This window comes from Colobus angolensis, unplaced genomic scaffold, assembly GCF_000951035.1.
Source record: "Colobus angolensis palliatus isolate OR3802 unplaced genomic scaffold, Cang.pa_1.0 Scaffold410, whole genome shotgun sequence".
NCBI lineage: Eukaryota > Metazoa > Chordata > Mammalia > Primates > Cercopithecidae > Colobus > Colobus angolensis.
Genome location: NW_012117489.1, coordinates 613,945 through 630,097, shown reverse-complemented (window position 1 = coordinate 630,097; position 16,153 = coordinate 613,945). Strand labels below are relative to the sequence as shown.

At 39.1% G+C, this 16,153-nt stretch overlaps 1 protein-coding gene across 3 annotated transcripts in view; it reads left to right on the top strand.

Annotated features, from left to right (window-relative positions):
* Positions 1-16,153, top strand: part of CDK14 (cyclin-dependent kinase 14) — a 487,133-nt gene that overhangs the window by 345,909 nt on the left and 125,071 nt on the right. The gene's annotated exons all lie outside the window — the stretch shown is intronic.

Sequence of the window (16,153 nt, the reverse complement as noted above, 5' to 3'; positions counted from 1 at the left end):
CAAGTGCTTTCATGGATGCTCTCTCAGGAGGTCCTCCCACTAAGGAAGGTAGACATGGCAGATGGACAAAGCTGAAGCTCACTGAGGAAAATACTGTTTCATGACACAAAAACAAACCACCACAAAGGTGTACTATACCCTACTAAGTATCTGCCAATTACTACCCCCGGGTGAGCTGGGTTTCAGCTCCTGTTGGCTGGGCCCTGCGTTTCTGGGCTTCTAGCTGAAGGTTTCGGGTATGTTCCACACCCCTTTAATCCTCTTCAGAGTGGCAACTATGGAAGAATATCCTTCTTACACTGAAAGGCAGGACACAAAAGAGCAGACCTAATGCCACAGTCACATTTCAAATCTGTCTGTGTCATTACCACTGTTCACACAAACTGTCAGTGGGGCAGAGAAGTATCATCCATTCATGAAAGTTGGAAGAGAGGAGGGAGTGATTATTTGCTGAATAATCATCTCATCTCCCATAGTAGGTTCTGACTCCTAGGCTTGTCAGCTACTCCTAGCTAAAACAAGTGAGTTCATTTTTTGCTGTTTAAAAAATCCTTTTAGGCCATTATCACATGGCTCCTTCAAGACAAATGCATGACTATGGAATAATAACTCTTATTCTAATATATAGATGAAAGAAAAAACCTTCACTTCCAATACTTAAGATGCAAACACCGTTTTACCCCCAAAATGTTGAAGTCAGACCAACAGGATGATAAACTGACTACTAATTATTCGCTCTGGCGTAAGATCTGATAAGATTTCCTTCACGTACACTGTCCTTCATGCAGCACTGGCAGAGAGCACCTTTGTAGCTAACAGACAATAATACTCCCAATGGAGATTGTTTAAAAAGGACATAAGTATGTATGTAAACAGGTGCTTGTGCCTTTAGAGTCAGCTTTGTAAATCCATTTAATAATCTCTCAACTGTAAAAAAGGAGGACAATTGACATCCTCTCAGAATGCCAATCCTGCGTCTCCACTAGTGCATTAGAATCACAGGATTCTATATCAGGAGTTAGAAGAGCATCAACATATTTATGGATTTTATTAATTTAACTGTTGCCTCAAAATGAGTAATGTAGGATAGATGAAGCATTTGCCCTCCCTGGAGTAATACTGCTTTCTATATACCATATGTGTCCTTTCGAAGTATGTAACTGTACAAGATGGTCAGTTTTTCTAGTATATTATTATTAATAGTTGCAGTGGCAATATTAATAGCTAACAGATATTGAGTGTTTTCTTTATGTGTCAGAACTTATCAGCTCTTGAGATGCATTTTCTTATTGAACATTTGTAGTAACTATGAAATAGGTACTGCTATTATCCCAATTTGATATATGGGGAAACTGAGGCACAGAATGATTAATCTGTTCAAGGTTTCTAGAATTTGAAAGACATATGTTTCTCATTCCCTATAAACACAAGACAGATTTATTCTCCTAGACTTAAAAAGGTAAGGCACTTTGACAGCAGGTGGAAAGGGAGTTGGGAGTGAGGAATGTTGAGAATCTTGTTTGTGTGAATGTTCTTATGCCTGTTTTTCGTTACTGGTCAAGGAGTTTTGATCTGTTTGTTCTGCTACTAGCTTTGTGCATTATCGGGGTAGCACTTCAAGTCTCTGCCATTTAAGACCCAGAGGGGTGTCATGGTATAACAGCTAGAAGCATAGACTCCAGATCCACACTGTCTAGGTTCACATCTCTGCTCTGTCACTTATGAGCTGTGTAATGTGGACAAATTGGTCAATGTCTCTGTACCATTTCACCATGTAAAAAATGAAGATAATCATAGCTCCTACCCGTAGCATTATTATGTGGATTACAGTGAGTTCATATTTGCAAACCACAGAGGATACAAGAAACATCTGTTAAATATCAAATAGGAATCGTGGGTATCCTAGCCCTTTGGTAATAGTAGACTGAGAGTAGAGTCCTGGTTCAGTCTCTGTTACTATAGCCTGCATTACGGCCTCAGGCAACTCAACCTTTCTAGCCTCAGTTTACCCATTTGTAAATTAAGGGTTAGGCCACCTGGTTGTTTGGGTCCCATCTAGCACTGTCTGGAGCTGCTCTGTCTTCCCCTTTAGAGAGTTTAGATGGGGGATTTGGAAGGGGAAGGGGATGCACAGAGAGTGAGACACAACATCTTTTCCTACTTTCTTTTCTGGGAGCTGTAAATTTGTTCTTGTTTATGAATAATATGCTTTAGACTTTAATAAATGCCTAACTGATTAAACTTAGTTCTCTAGAGAAAAATGTCTTGTGGAAAGAGTATTAGTTTCTGACTTTTAGGTAGAGAAAGGTGTAGATGGTTTGGAAACCTCATCTGGGAATATGCATTCAATAACCCCACAATGTTATTTGTATATTAGAAACACAAATGTTATCACAAGCAATAATGTTTAATGAATATGGTAGAACATTTGTTTCCAGAAGTTGCTCAAAGATTACTCATTTAGAAAAGCACACTGTTAGTAATTGAAGGATGATTTGCTATAGCCAGGGCAAGTCAGGATGATTTAGCCTCACGTGTAAAGCACTGAAGAGGCTGCTCAGCATTTTAAGGTAGCTCTACTGGGTGGCAGTGACAGGGCAGTGCAATTCTGTTCCACATTGATGTGTTACATCAAAACCTCTCACTGATAATGCTGGGGCTGTGTCAAATCTGAGCCATTAAATATCATAGGAATATCAAGTGTTTTAAAGGTGTGGATTGCAGTTTAGAGTAACATACATATTATTCTAAAATGACTGTTGGAATCACCATGCCCGTTTGGAGTTAAGATATCTTAAAAATCCTAAGATTTTGGCAAAAGTCTGGCCCTCTTTATTTGAGGTAAACTCTTTTCTACTGTACACAAATACTGCTTTACTTCTGTTCCAAGAACTATAGATTCAGTGTTTAAAATATCTTGATCAGAATGTTGACTGAAATGTTCACTGATGGCTTGGTTTTCCTAACAGATATAAGAAAGTAAAACATGCATAAAAATTCTTGTGAATAGTTGTGAGTGTAGCTTTCTTCTACTGAAGACCTCTCAGTATTGGTTCGCATGATTTGTTGGAGGCTACTTGTGACCTTGTATATTTGCTGCCCCACTGTATTCACAGTCTCTAGCAAATTGCAGACACACAGTAAGTATTTGTAGAATGAATGAATAAATACTGTGCCTTCTATCCAAAAGGATTTGAGTGTGTTATTTGTAACATAAAGAAATAATTAGGGTAATTGTTTGAAATATAACCAGAGTGATTTATGACAGTGTTAATTGTTCATCCTTGTAAGGGACTGGAGCCTTTTGCCTTCACGAAAGCAACCCTCAGAAAGGCACTGGGCTCAGCATCTCCGCCAGATGATGACGTGCCCTTCATGTGGCCACAGCTTTTTGCTTAACTCATTACTACTTTTTTACCAGCTCAGTAGGAGTAAATGCATGTGTTACAATGACAGATAATCCTAAATTGAAATTGTGAGTAACTGAATGTATGATTTAGAAGAGTTAATTATGAAGAACAGCTAGAATTTCATATGGCATTTAAACATACTCATTTTTATATTGATTTATAAACTAATGCTTGTTCCATGGTATTGTCTATATTATATGATGTCAAAGCCATTTGCAAAAGATCTACTGAAGTTTGAGCCTTGTATGATCCTTCTGTGGACCCCCCTCCTTGTCTGCTCACTCCCACTCCTCCCAAAAAAAGAAAGAAAAATGTGAGCTACAAATCTAGTTTCAGCCTTTCAAGTCCTTTGAACATACTTGAAGTTTTTTATTGGTTGTTTGAACTTTTTATTCATATGTCTTTCTGTCATTGAAGTTAAAAACACAGCAGTATAAGATACAAAAACATTGTGAGAAGAGAGTAAGGAAAATTAAAATTAATCTCCTGAAGTATACACTGCATGCTTGCATGCAAATGAGTGAAATCCAATTTGGGTTTTATCTTCCTGTGGGTTAAAGTTTGCTTTGTAGTGCCTCAAGACATTTCAGGTGTAGCTTTTTTAAGCCAAGAGACTTTACAATATGCAGCATTGTTCTCCAGTTGTTTTCCTGTGGAATGTCAACGAATTGCAGTGCTTACGTGCATGGCGGTTTGAGAGAAAACCTTTCCAATCTTCTGTTTCCTGCCCTGGCACTTAGCAAGTGATTTCTTCTCAGCAAGCTCTCCTCCCTGGTCTCCTGCTGTGTTGGGATCATCCTCTGCAATGTCCCTGCACTAAGAGGAGAAGGTGAAAATCAGCCTGCAGGTTCAAATTAATTGCACTTCTCAGTTATGCTATGAGTTAGCCAGTGCTTTAAATAATGACATTCTAAACTTCTAGTTTAAACATAATTGGAAAGAGAAAGTTGACATTAAAGTAATAAGTGAGAGTAAACTTAAGTGAAGGAGAACAGTGTAAAACATTCATATGCAAATACTCAAATACTCTGATAAAATTATTCATAGGCAGTTGACTATTTTATTAAATATGCTTGTTATCAACTTGGGGCACCAATTTTAACACCTTTTTGTTTTCAAAACTTACATGGCTAATTATATTGTTTTAATCTATTGGAACATTACTTTTATTTATGATGGAAGTAGTTTGTAAAATAAAATTTTTTATTCTAATTATAAATGTCATGTTCGTTGCAGAAAACATTAGAAATGGCCCCATTTGAAATTGTGTACTTTGGCAGTTATGATCTGAAAGCTGTTGGATATAAACGATGAGGCTCAGTGTGTTCCTGTAGCTAGCTTCCCATGTTTGAGTTTGTCCTGTCTTCATTTGGAAAAGAAACAGATGCAGTTAGTGGCTCCAGCTGTAGTCTCTGGTGGGGACTCTGTATCCATACTGTAGCGTTTTTCATTCTGTATCTGTAATTCTATATTTTTTCGATGCCACCGAACTGTAACCGGGACTTAGTTATTTTTGTGTGCCTATTGCCCAGTGCAGCACCTGGCACACAGGCAAATGCCCAGACAATATTTGCTAAAAAAATTAAGGTTTTATGTGAATATTGATGGAAGGTAAACCTGAGAATGAGGCTTCATTCTTTTTTATTTTTTTTGCTCTCATATGGCATGTTTCACTATCAATTTAGTCTCTTTTGTGCACAGCTAAAATTGACATTGTGTTTCTGGAAAAAAAATTGTATTAGCATATCTTGTCAAGCTCTAAAAGAGGCAATTCTTAGAACTAATATTTATGTTCAATTATTAATTGCTAAGAATAATAATTTACTTATAAATGCAAGATTGTATTAATTTTATCTGTAATGGAATTCCTATTCATCCTGAAATCATAGCAAATTATTAAATTTGCTTTGTGGATAGTACAAAGTTAAGGAAATCAAATTTGTTTTATGAGGACATTTGACTTAATTAATATTTAAAATGCCTCTTGCTTTCTTAATACCAGACTTTAGATAATTAAAAAAAAAAAAGGACCTTTATACAAAGAACTATTCTTCCCGTTTCTCCATTGTCAGTTAATCCTCAGACCTAGACTATGCCCTTAAATTCCTGTTCTGCACCAACTGGCTGAATTACGTTGCATCTTATATAATGCAGCCTAGTAGAGAATAAACTCAGAAATTAGACATTCCTTTGAAACAAATAAATACACATTTGTTGGTAAGCCCTTTTGCCTGTCTCTTCAGAACAATGGATGTTTGTAATCAGGGCTGATCATCAGCTAGTGTACACCTTTATTGCATCATGGCTAGTTTCTGTTCTGATTGGTCAATGCCTGTGCTTAACAGGTTATTAAATATTTTGTCAATTACCCCTGCTTGAATGATAACTCCAAAACTCCAGGGGAACTCCTCTTTATATACCTTCTGAATTACCACAGAAAGATTAACTTCTTCTCCAAATAGTAATTGAATTGTATGTGAAATTCCACATCTTTGTAACCTGGAAATTGGAGATCAGTCAGTGCTCTATGAGTCATCCCTGACTCCTCCCTTTCTGTCCCACTTCATTTCTAACTCACCAGTAGATCTCACTTGTTCATCCTCCAAAGCATTTTCAGACTCTGATCCCCTTTTCACTGCATTCACTCAGTTCCCATACCCAAGTCATATTGTCTGTCTTCTGGACAGTAATAAGCTTTTGTTGGGCCCCCTGCTTCCAACCTTGCCTCTTGTAGTGAACTCTCCAAATAGAAGCCAGAGTGATACCTTTATATTTAAAAAAAAAAAAAAAAAAAAAAAAGCCCATACCAGATCATATCTTAAAGGCCACAAACCCTTCTTCCTGTCTGTGTCTCAGCCTCCACCTCTCTCTCCTGGGTTCTATGTCAGCTGCAGCTATCCTGGCCTCCAGCACATTCCAGCCTAGCATACTCCTTATGGGAATGCAAACTCCCTGCTAATAGGAAGGTTTTTTGCTTTGTTTCTCTCCTGTGTCTTCAGCCCCAAGAGTTATATACCTGACACACAGTAGTTGCTCAATACATAGTAGTTGAAATGAATGAATAAATCATTGCATAATGTTTAAAGCTAGGAAGCTGAGTGTGTGTTTTTTCTTTTTGTTCTTCTTATCCAGTGGTATTCTTGTACATGAAACATACCATAACAAAAGCAATATAAGTCATTTTTATTTTCTCCTTTAAAAACTTATAATTAAAAGCAGACAAGAAGTCAAGCACAGTGGCTTGTGCTTGTAATCTCAGCTACTCAGGAGGCTGAGGCAGGAGGATCACTTGAGGCCAGGGGTTTGTGACCAGCCTGAGCAACACAGTGAGATGCCATCTCTAAAAATAAATAAATACATAATTAGTAAGGCATGGTGGTGAGTGCCTATAGTCTCAGGTACTTGGGAGGTTGAGGTGGGAGGATCCCTTGAGCCGAAGAATTGAAGGCTACAGCGAGCTATGATTGTGTCACTGCACTCCATCCAGAGTGAGATGCCATCTCTAAAAAAATTTAAATTTAAATTTAAAAACAGACAACATTGAGAAAGGATACCAACCATTTTTAAGCAGAATTAAGCCTAATAAGTATTAAATCATTAAAAAGAAATAAGATCAGTACTTGAAACAACTATTTAATGTTACCAAAGGATGTATACATGAATGCTGTCTAAATGGAAAGACACAAACGTTTTACATCATCCTTTTCAGATTAATATATATTTTAATAGAATGCAATCAGATTTCCAATAGAAACTATTTTTAAAATTTTTTGTTTGTTGTTTGTTAACACAGGGTCTTGCTCTGTCACTCAGGCTGGAGTACAGTGGCACGATCATGGCTTAGTGCAGCCTCAACCTTCCAAACTCAAGGGATCCTCCCACATTAGCCTGCTGGGTAGCTGGAACTACAGGCACACACCACCACACCCAGCTTATTTTTCAATTTTTTTGTAGAGTTGGGTCTCCTTGTGTTGGCCAAGCTGGTTGCAAATTCCAGGGCCCAAGCAATCCTCCCTCCTTGGCCTCCCAAAATGCTGGGATTATAGCAATGAGCCACCACACCCAGCCTGTGTATTGCGTTGACTGACTGTTTTATTTTAAACTGGTCTGCCCTCATAAGAAGAACCTAAAGTGTTCTCACACTGGTCTACATCAAATCTCCTTGTTTTGCTTTGCTAGAACACTCACCACTTTCTAAAATTAACTCATTCATTTTGTTGTTGTTGTTGCTGCTGCTGCTGCTGCTGCTGGTGATGGTGATGGTGGTATTTATGTTTTTATTGTCTGTTTCATGTTTCTAGAATATGAGCTCCATGAGGAAAGAGACTTGTTCTGTTTTGTTCATGCCTATATTCTCATCATGAAAAGAATGCTTAGCACATATTAGGTACCATTAACTATGTGTGGAATTAATGAAAAAGGAAATATTCAGGCTGGGCTTAGTGACTCATGCCTATAATTCCAGCCTTTTGGGAGTCCGAGGCAGGAGGATTGCTTGAGCCCAGGAGTTTGAGACCAGCATGGGCAACATAGCAAAACCTCATCTCTACAAAAAAAATTTTAAGTTAACCAGGCATGGTGGCATGCTCCTGTAGTCCCAGCTACTTGGGAGGCTGAGGTGAGAGGATCAGTTGAGCTTGGGAGGTCAAGGCTGCAGTGAGCATGATTATGCCATTGCACTCCCGCCTGGGTGACAGAGCAAGACCTTGTCTTTAAAAATAAAAAAGGAAATGTTAACAAAAAGAAAGAAAAAAAGAAATGTTCAAAACTTGCCCCAATAATTTTTACCAAAAAAAAAAAAAAAGAATACTAATAAGAAAAGACATTTCCTGGAATTTCCTGGATAACAAGAGGCACTCTAATGAAAATACTATGATAATGACATAAATAGATGAGTATTAAAGAGTCCAGGCTCTTATATATTTTGGAATGTAATATAGGACAAAGGTGTCACTTCAAATTATCAGAGAAAGAGTGATCTATAATAATTGATTTTTACCAAATCCTGGCATAATTGTCTGTCCTCCTTGAACAAAGAAAATGTCATGCCATATTTACAAAATAAATTCCAGATAGTAAAGCCAAGAAGTAACAATTTAAAAAAAAAAAAAAAAAACAGTAGGAGAAAAATGAAGTTATTGTTTGTATAAAATAAAGATCAGGGTCTTCTTCTTTAAACAAGACAAGAAAGCCAAAAGAAAAAGAGTAATTTGGGGCAGAGCCAAAATGGCCGACTATGAAGCAGTGGCGATCCGAGGCTCCCATCAAAAAGAACTAAAACAGCTTGCGAATCCTGCACTGGCAACTGAGGTATCCAGGTTCTGTCATGCGGACAGACTAGGCAGCTGGCATGATCCACAGAGAGGAAGGAAGAGCGGTATAGTGTGGCGGCCCACCTGAGAGCCACACAGGGCAGGGGACCCCTCACCCCCTAGTCAAGGGAGGCAGTAAGTGAGTGTGCTGCCCAGCCTGGGAAACTGTACTTTTTCCATGGAACTGTGCAACCCACGAATTGGAAGATCCCGCTCATGAGCCCACACCACCGGAGCCTAGGGTCCCAACCATGGAGCTGCTCAGATTTTCAACAGTCACTAAGCTAGAATCTGCTTAAGCCTGCCAAGCTCCTGGTGGGAGGGCTGGCCATCACCACAGCTGCAGCTACCTGCTGTCTAAACCCTCAGAGCTCCTTCAGGGAGGGGCAGCAGCCAACACTGGGACTGCTAGCTGCCTAACACACTAAGCTCCCAGGGCGAGATAAGGGCAGCAGCCATCTCTATAGCTCTAGAGGCTGTGCTCTTCCCCTGCTGAAGCGAGGGAAGCTGGATGGCTTGGTCCCAAGAGGGATTCCCCACAGCCCAACACACCAGCTGTGGCAGACTGTGGCCAGAGTACCTCTTCAGACCTGACCCTGACTCATCTTTTCTCACGGGAATGGGGCATCCCTGCAGGAACTCCAACAACTCCAGCCAGGGGCTCAGGGGCAGAACTCTGATCTCTCTGGGCCTCAGACCTAGGGGGAGGGGTGGCCATAGTCTCTACAGACCAGCAGACTTAGTCTTTTCTCCTGCTAGTTCTGAGGAATCCAGGCAGCCCAGATGAGTGGGTTTCCCTCCAGCTCGGCACACCCCCTCCACCAAGGGACAACCAAAGTGCTTCATTAAATGGATCCTGCTCCCCGTGCCACCCAACCGGGTGAGACCCTCTAACAGGGGTTGTCAGACACCCTATATAGAAGTGTTTCTATTGGCATCAGGTTGGTGCCCCTTGAGGTCAGAGATCCCAGAGAAAGGAGCAGGCACCCATCTTTGCCGTTCTCCAGCCTTCTCAAGTTCACTCCAGGCACGAGAGTGAAACAGATAAATAGGGCCTGAAGTAAATACCCAGCAAACGGCAGCAGCCATACAGAAGAGAGACCTGACCATTGAAAGAAAAAATAAACAAACAGAAAGCAACAGTAGCATCAACAAAAATGTTCGCAGAAAAACCTCCTCCAAGAGTCAGCAGCCTCAAAGATTGACACTAGACAAACTCATGAAGATAAGAAAGAATCAAAAATATGCTGAAAACCCAAAAGGCCAGAGTGCCTCTACTCCTTCAGATGATTGCAACGCCTCTCCAGAAAGGGCGCAGAACTGGACAGAAGATGAGATGGATGAAGTAGGCTTCAGAAGGTGGGTAATAATAAACTCTGCTGTGCTAAAGGAGCATGTACTAACTCAATGCAAAGAAGCTAAGAACCTTGATAAAAACCTTGCAGGAGCTGCTAACTAGAATAACCAGTTTAGACAGGAACATAAATGACCTGATGGAGATGAAAAACACAGAATGAGACCTTTGTGAAGCATACACAAGTATCAATAGCCAAATTGATCAAGCAGTAAAAAGACAGAACCTACAATTGATTGGAGTACCTGAAAGAGATAGGGAGAATGGAATCAAGTTGGAAAACACACTTCAGGATATTATCTAGGAGAACTTCCCCAACCTAGCAAGACAGGCCAGCATTCAAATTCAGGAAATACAGAGAATACGATACCAACCCCAAGACACACAATCAACAGATTCTCCAAGGTCAAAATGAAGGAAAAAATGTTAAGGGCCGCCAGAGAGAAAGGACAGGTCACCTACAAAGGGAAGCCCATCAGACTAACAGCTGATCTCTCAGCAGAAACCCTGCAAGCCAGAAGAGACTGGGGGCCAATATTCAACGTTCTTAAGGAAAAGAATTTTCAACCAGAATTTCATATCCAGCCAAACTAAGCTTCATAAATGAAGGAGAAATAAAATCATTTTCAGACAAGCAAATGCTGAGAGATTTTGTCACCACCAGGCCTGCCTTGCAAGAGCTGCTGAAGGAAGCACTAAATATGGAATGGAAAAACTGGTACTAGCCACTGCGAAAAACACACCAAAATATAAAGACCAATGACATTGTGAAGAAACTGCATCAACTAGTGTGCAAAATAACCAGATAGCTTCATGATGACAGGATCAAATTCACATGTAACAATATTAACCTTAAATGTAAATGGGCTTCATGCCCCAATTAAAAGACACACTGGTAAACTGGATAAAGAATCAAAACCCATCGGTGTGCTGTATTCAGGAGACCCATCTCATGTGCAAAGACACATATAAGGCCAAAATAAAGGGAGCAAAATTTACCAAGCAAATGGAAAGAAAAAAAAAAAAAAAAAGACAGTGGTTGCAGTCCTAGTCTCTTGACAAAACAGAGTTTAAACCAACAGAGATAAAAAAAAGACAAGGGCATTACATAATGATAAATGGTACAATTGGAAAAGAACAACTAACTATCTGAAATATTTATGTACCCAATACAGGAGCACCTAGATTCATAAAACAAGTTCTTAGAGACCTACAAAGAGTTTTAGACTCCCACAGAATGATAGTGGGAGACTTTAACACCCCACTGTCAATATTAGATTAATGAGACAGAAAATTAATAAGGATATTCAGAACCTGAACTCAGCTCTGAATCAAGTGGACCTTATAGACAGCCACAGAACTCTCCACCCCAAATCCACAGATTATACATTCTTTTCAGTCCTACATGGCACTTATTATTCAGAAAACAACCAAATAATTAGAAATAAATCACTCTTCAGCAAGTGCAAAAGAACTGAAATCATAACAAAACATTCTCTCAGACCACAGTACAATCAAATTAGAGCTCAGGATTAAGAAACTCACTCAAAACCACACAACTACATGGAAATTGAACAGCCTGCCCCTGAATGACTCCTGGGTAAATAATGAAATTAAGGCAGAAATCAAGAAGTTCTTTGAAACCGATGAGAACAAAGAGACAATGTACCAGAATCTCTGGGATGCAGCTGAAGAAGTGTTAAGAGGGAAACTTATCACACTAAACGCTTACATGAGAAAGCTAGAAAGAGCTCAAATCAACACCCAAGTATCACAATTAAAAGAACTAGAGAAGCAAGAGCAAACAAATCCAAAAGCTAGCAGAAGACAAGAAATAACTAAGATCAGAGGAGAACTGAAGGAGATAGAGACACAAAAAAAAACCTTCAAAACATGAATGAATCCAGGAGCTGGTTTTTTTTTTTTTTTGAAAAAATTAACAAAATAGAGCAGTGGCTAGATTAATAAAGAAGAAAAGAGAGAAGAATCAAATAGACACAATAACAAATGATAAATGGGATATCACCACTGACCCCAGAGAAATACAAACTACCATCAGAGAATACTGTAAACACCTCTACACAAATAAACCAGAAAGTCTTGAAGAAATGGATAAACTCACAACACATACACTTTCCCAAGATTAAACCAGGAAGAAGTTGAATCTCTGAATAGACGAATAACAAGTTCTGAAATTGGGGCAGTAATTCATAGGCTACAAACCAAAAAAAAAAACCCAGGACCAGATGGATTCACAGCTGAATTCTACCAGAGATACAGAGAGGAACTGGTACTATTCCTTCTGAAACTATTCCAATCGAAAAGGAGGAACTCCTCCCTAACACTTTTTTATGAGGCCAGCATCATCCTGATACCAAAACCAGGTGGAAACACACACAAAAAAGAAAACTTCAGGCCAATATCCTTGATGAACATTGATACAAAAATCCTCAATAAAATACTGACAAACCAAATCCAGCAGCACATCAAAAAGCTTCATCCCCAGGATGCAAGGCTGCTTCAACATATGCAAATCAATAAATGTAATCCATCACATAAACAGAAACAATGACAAAAACCACATGATTATCTCAATAGATGCAGAAAAGGCCTTTGATAAAATTCAACATCCCTTCCTTTTAAAAACTCTCAATAAACTAGGTATTGATGGAACTATCTCCAAATAGTAAGAGCTATTTATGACAAACCCATAGCCAATATCATACTCAATGGGCAAAAGCTGGAAGCATTCCCTTTGAAAACTGTCACAAGACTGGGATGCCCTCTGTCAACATTCCTATTCAACATAGTATTGGAAGTTCTGGCCAGGGCAATCCGGCAAGACAAAGAAGAAATAAAGGGTATTCAGATAGGAAAAGAGGAAGTCAAATTGCCTCTGTTTGCAGATGACATGATTCTATATTTAGAAAACCCTGTCCTATCAGCCCAAAAACTTTTTTTTTTTTTTTTTGAGGCGGAGTCTCGCTCTGTCGCCCGGACTGGAGTGCAGTGGCTGGATCTCAGCTCACTGCAAGCTCCGCCTCCCAGATTTACGCCATTCTCCTGCCTCAGCCTCCCGAGTAGCTGGGACTACAGGCACCCGCCACCTCGCCCGGCTAGTTTTTGTATTTTTAGTAGAGACGAGGTTTCACTGTGTTAGCCAGGATGGTCTCGATCTCCTGACCACGTGATCCGTCCGTCTCGGCCTCCCAAAGTGCTGAGATTATAGGCTTGAGCCACTGCGCCCGGCCCAGCCCAAAAACTTTTTAAGTTGATGAGGAACTTCAACAAAGTCTCAGCATACAAAATCAATGTGCAGAAATCACAAGCATTCCTATGTACCAACAATAGACAAACAGAGAGCCAAATGATGAATGAACTGTTATTCACAATTGCCATAAAGAGAATAAAATACCTAGGAATACAGTTAACAAGGGATGTGAAGGGCCTCTTCAAGGAGAATTACAAACCACCGCTGAAGAAAATAAGAGAAGACACAAACAAATGGAAAAACATTCCATGCTCATGGATAAGAAGAATCATTATCGTGAAAATGGCCATACCCCCCCAAAGTAATTTATAGATTGAAAGCTATCCCCATCAAGCTATCATTGGCATTCTTCACAGAGTTAGAAAAAAAAAAAAAAAACTACTTTAAATTTTATATAAAACCAAAAAAGAACCCGTATAGCCACGACATACCTGACTTCAAACTATACTACAAAGCTATAGTAACCAAAAAAAAAAAAAAAAAGAAAAAGAAAAGAAAGGCATGGTATTGGCACCAAACAGACATATAGACCAATGGAATGGAACAGAGACCTCAGAAACAATGTCACACATCTATAACCATCTGATCTTCGACAAATCTGACAAAAACAAACTATGGGGAAAGGATTCCCTATTTAATACATGGTGCTGGGAAAACTGGGTAGCCATATGCAGAAAACTGAAACTGGACCCCTTCCTTACACCTTATACAAAAATTAACTCAAAATGAATTAAAGAACTAAATATAAAGCCCCAAATCATAAAAACGCTAGAAAAAATCCCAAGTATTACCATTCAGGACTTAGGCATGGGCAAAGATTTCATGACAAAAATGCCAAAAGCAATTGCAACTAAAGCTAAAATTGACAAATGGGATCTAATTAAACTAAAGAGCTTCTGCACAGCAAAAGAGTGAACAGAGTGAATAGAATAAACAGGCAACAGAATGAGAGAACATTTTTGCAATCTATCCATCTGACAAAGGTCTAATACCAGAATCTACAAGGAACTTAAACAGATTTACAAGGAAAAGACAAACAACCCCATAAAAAAGTGGGCAAAGGATGTGAACAGAAATTTCTCAAAAGAAGACATTCATACAGCCAACAGACATGTGAAAAAAAGTTCGACATCACTGATCATTAGAGAATTGCAAATCAAAACCATAGTGAGGCCATCTCATGCCAGTCAGAATGGCGATTATTAAAAAGTCAGGAAACAATAGATGCTGGTGAGGCTGAGGAGAAATAGGAATGCTTTTACACTGTTAGTGGGAATATGAATTAGTTCAATCATTGTGGAAGACAGTGTGGTGATTCCTCAAGGATCTAGAACCAGAAATACTATTTGACCCAGCAGTCCAATTACTGCATATATACCCAAAGGAATATAAATAATTCTACTATAAAGACACATGCACATGTATGTTTATTGCAGCACTATTTACAGTAGCAAAGACATGGAACCAATCCAAATGCCCATCAATGATAGACCAGATAAAGAAAATGTGGTACATATTAACCATGGAATACTATGTAACCATAAAAAGGAATGAGATCATGTCCTTTGCAGGGACATGGATGAAGCTGGAAGCCATCATCCTCAACAAACTAACACATAAACAGAAAACCAAGCATGTTCTGACTCATAAGTGGGAATTTAACAATGTGAACACATGGACATAGCAAGGGAAATATCACACACAGGGGCCTGTTGGGGAGTCGGGGGGTGAGGGGAGGGAGAGTATCAGGACAAATAGCTAATGCATGCAGGGCTTAAAACCTAGATGACGGGCAGATAGGTGCAGCAAACCACCGCGGCACAAGTATACCTACATTAACAGACCTGCATGTTCTGCACATGTATCCTGGAACATAAAGTAAAATAAAAAAGAATAAGAATATTTTACTAAATAAAAATTTAAATTTCTCTGTGGAAAAAAGTGAATACATATTTCACTTTTATACACACACATGCATACACACATGGGTCAACTTGATCACATACAAAAATACTTCTATAAACTGATTGATAAAAAACCAAGAATCCAATATTAAAATTAGTACCAGCTATGAAAAGTGAAATTTGAAACAGTAGAAGAAATGTAAATGGCCAGAAAGCATATGAAAAGAAGCCCAAGAATGTTTTATCAAGTGTAGCTTTGGCAACATGTAAACAACTGGTAACAACCAATGCTAGAAGACACATGAAGAAAGTGACATTCTTTTTCATCACTGGTGGGAAATGAAAAGTACTCTGTTGGCACTTATTAAATTGTAAAATATGCGTACCATTTGCCAAGCAATTCTATATTGGGGAATCCATCCAACAGAAATGAAAGCATCTATATGTAGAGAGACATGTGCAAGGATATTTGCTTAAGTATTGTTTGTAAGGGAAAAGAAATTGGAAACTACTTAAAGGTTCATCAATGGGAGAACAGTCAGATAAATTATGGTACTTCTGTGAAACGTTATACAATTTTAAAACAATCGTTACAGGCTGGGCACGGTGGCTCACTCGTGTAATCCCAGCACTTTGGGAGGCCAAGGCAGGTGGATCACCTGAGGTCAGGAATTCGAGACCAGCCTGATCAACATGATGACACCCTGTCTCTACTGAAAATACAAACATTAGCTGGGTGTGTTGGCGCATGCCTGTAATTCTAGCTACTCGGGAGGCTGAGGCAGGAGAATCGCTTGAACCCAGTGAGCCAAGTCTGGGCCGTTGCACTACAGCCTGGGCAACAGAGCAAGACTCTGTCTCAAAAAAAAAAAAAAAATTGTTACATATATTTCTTGATTTGA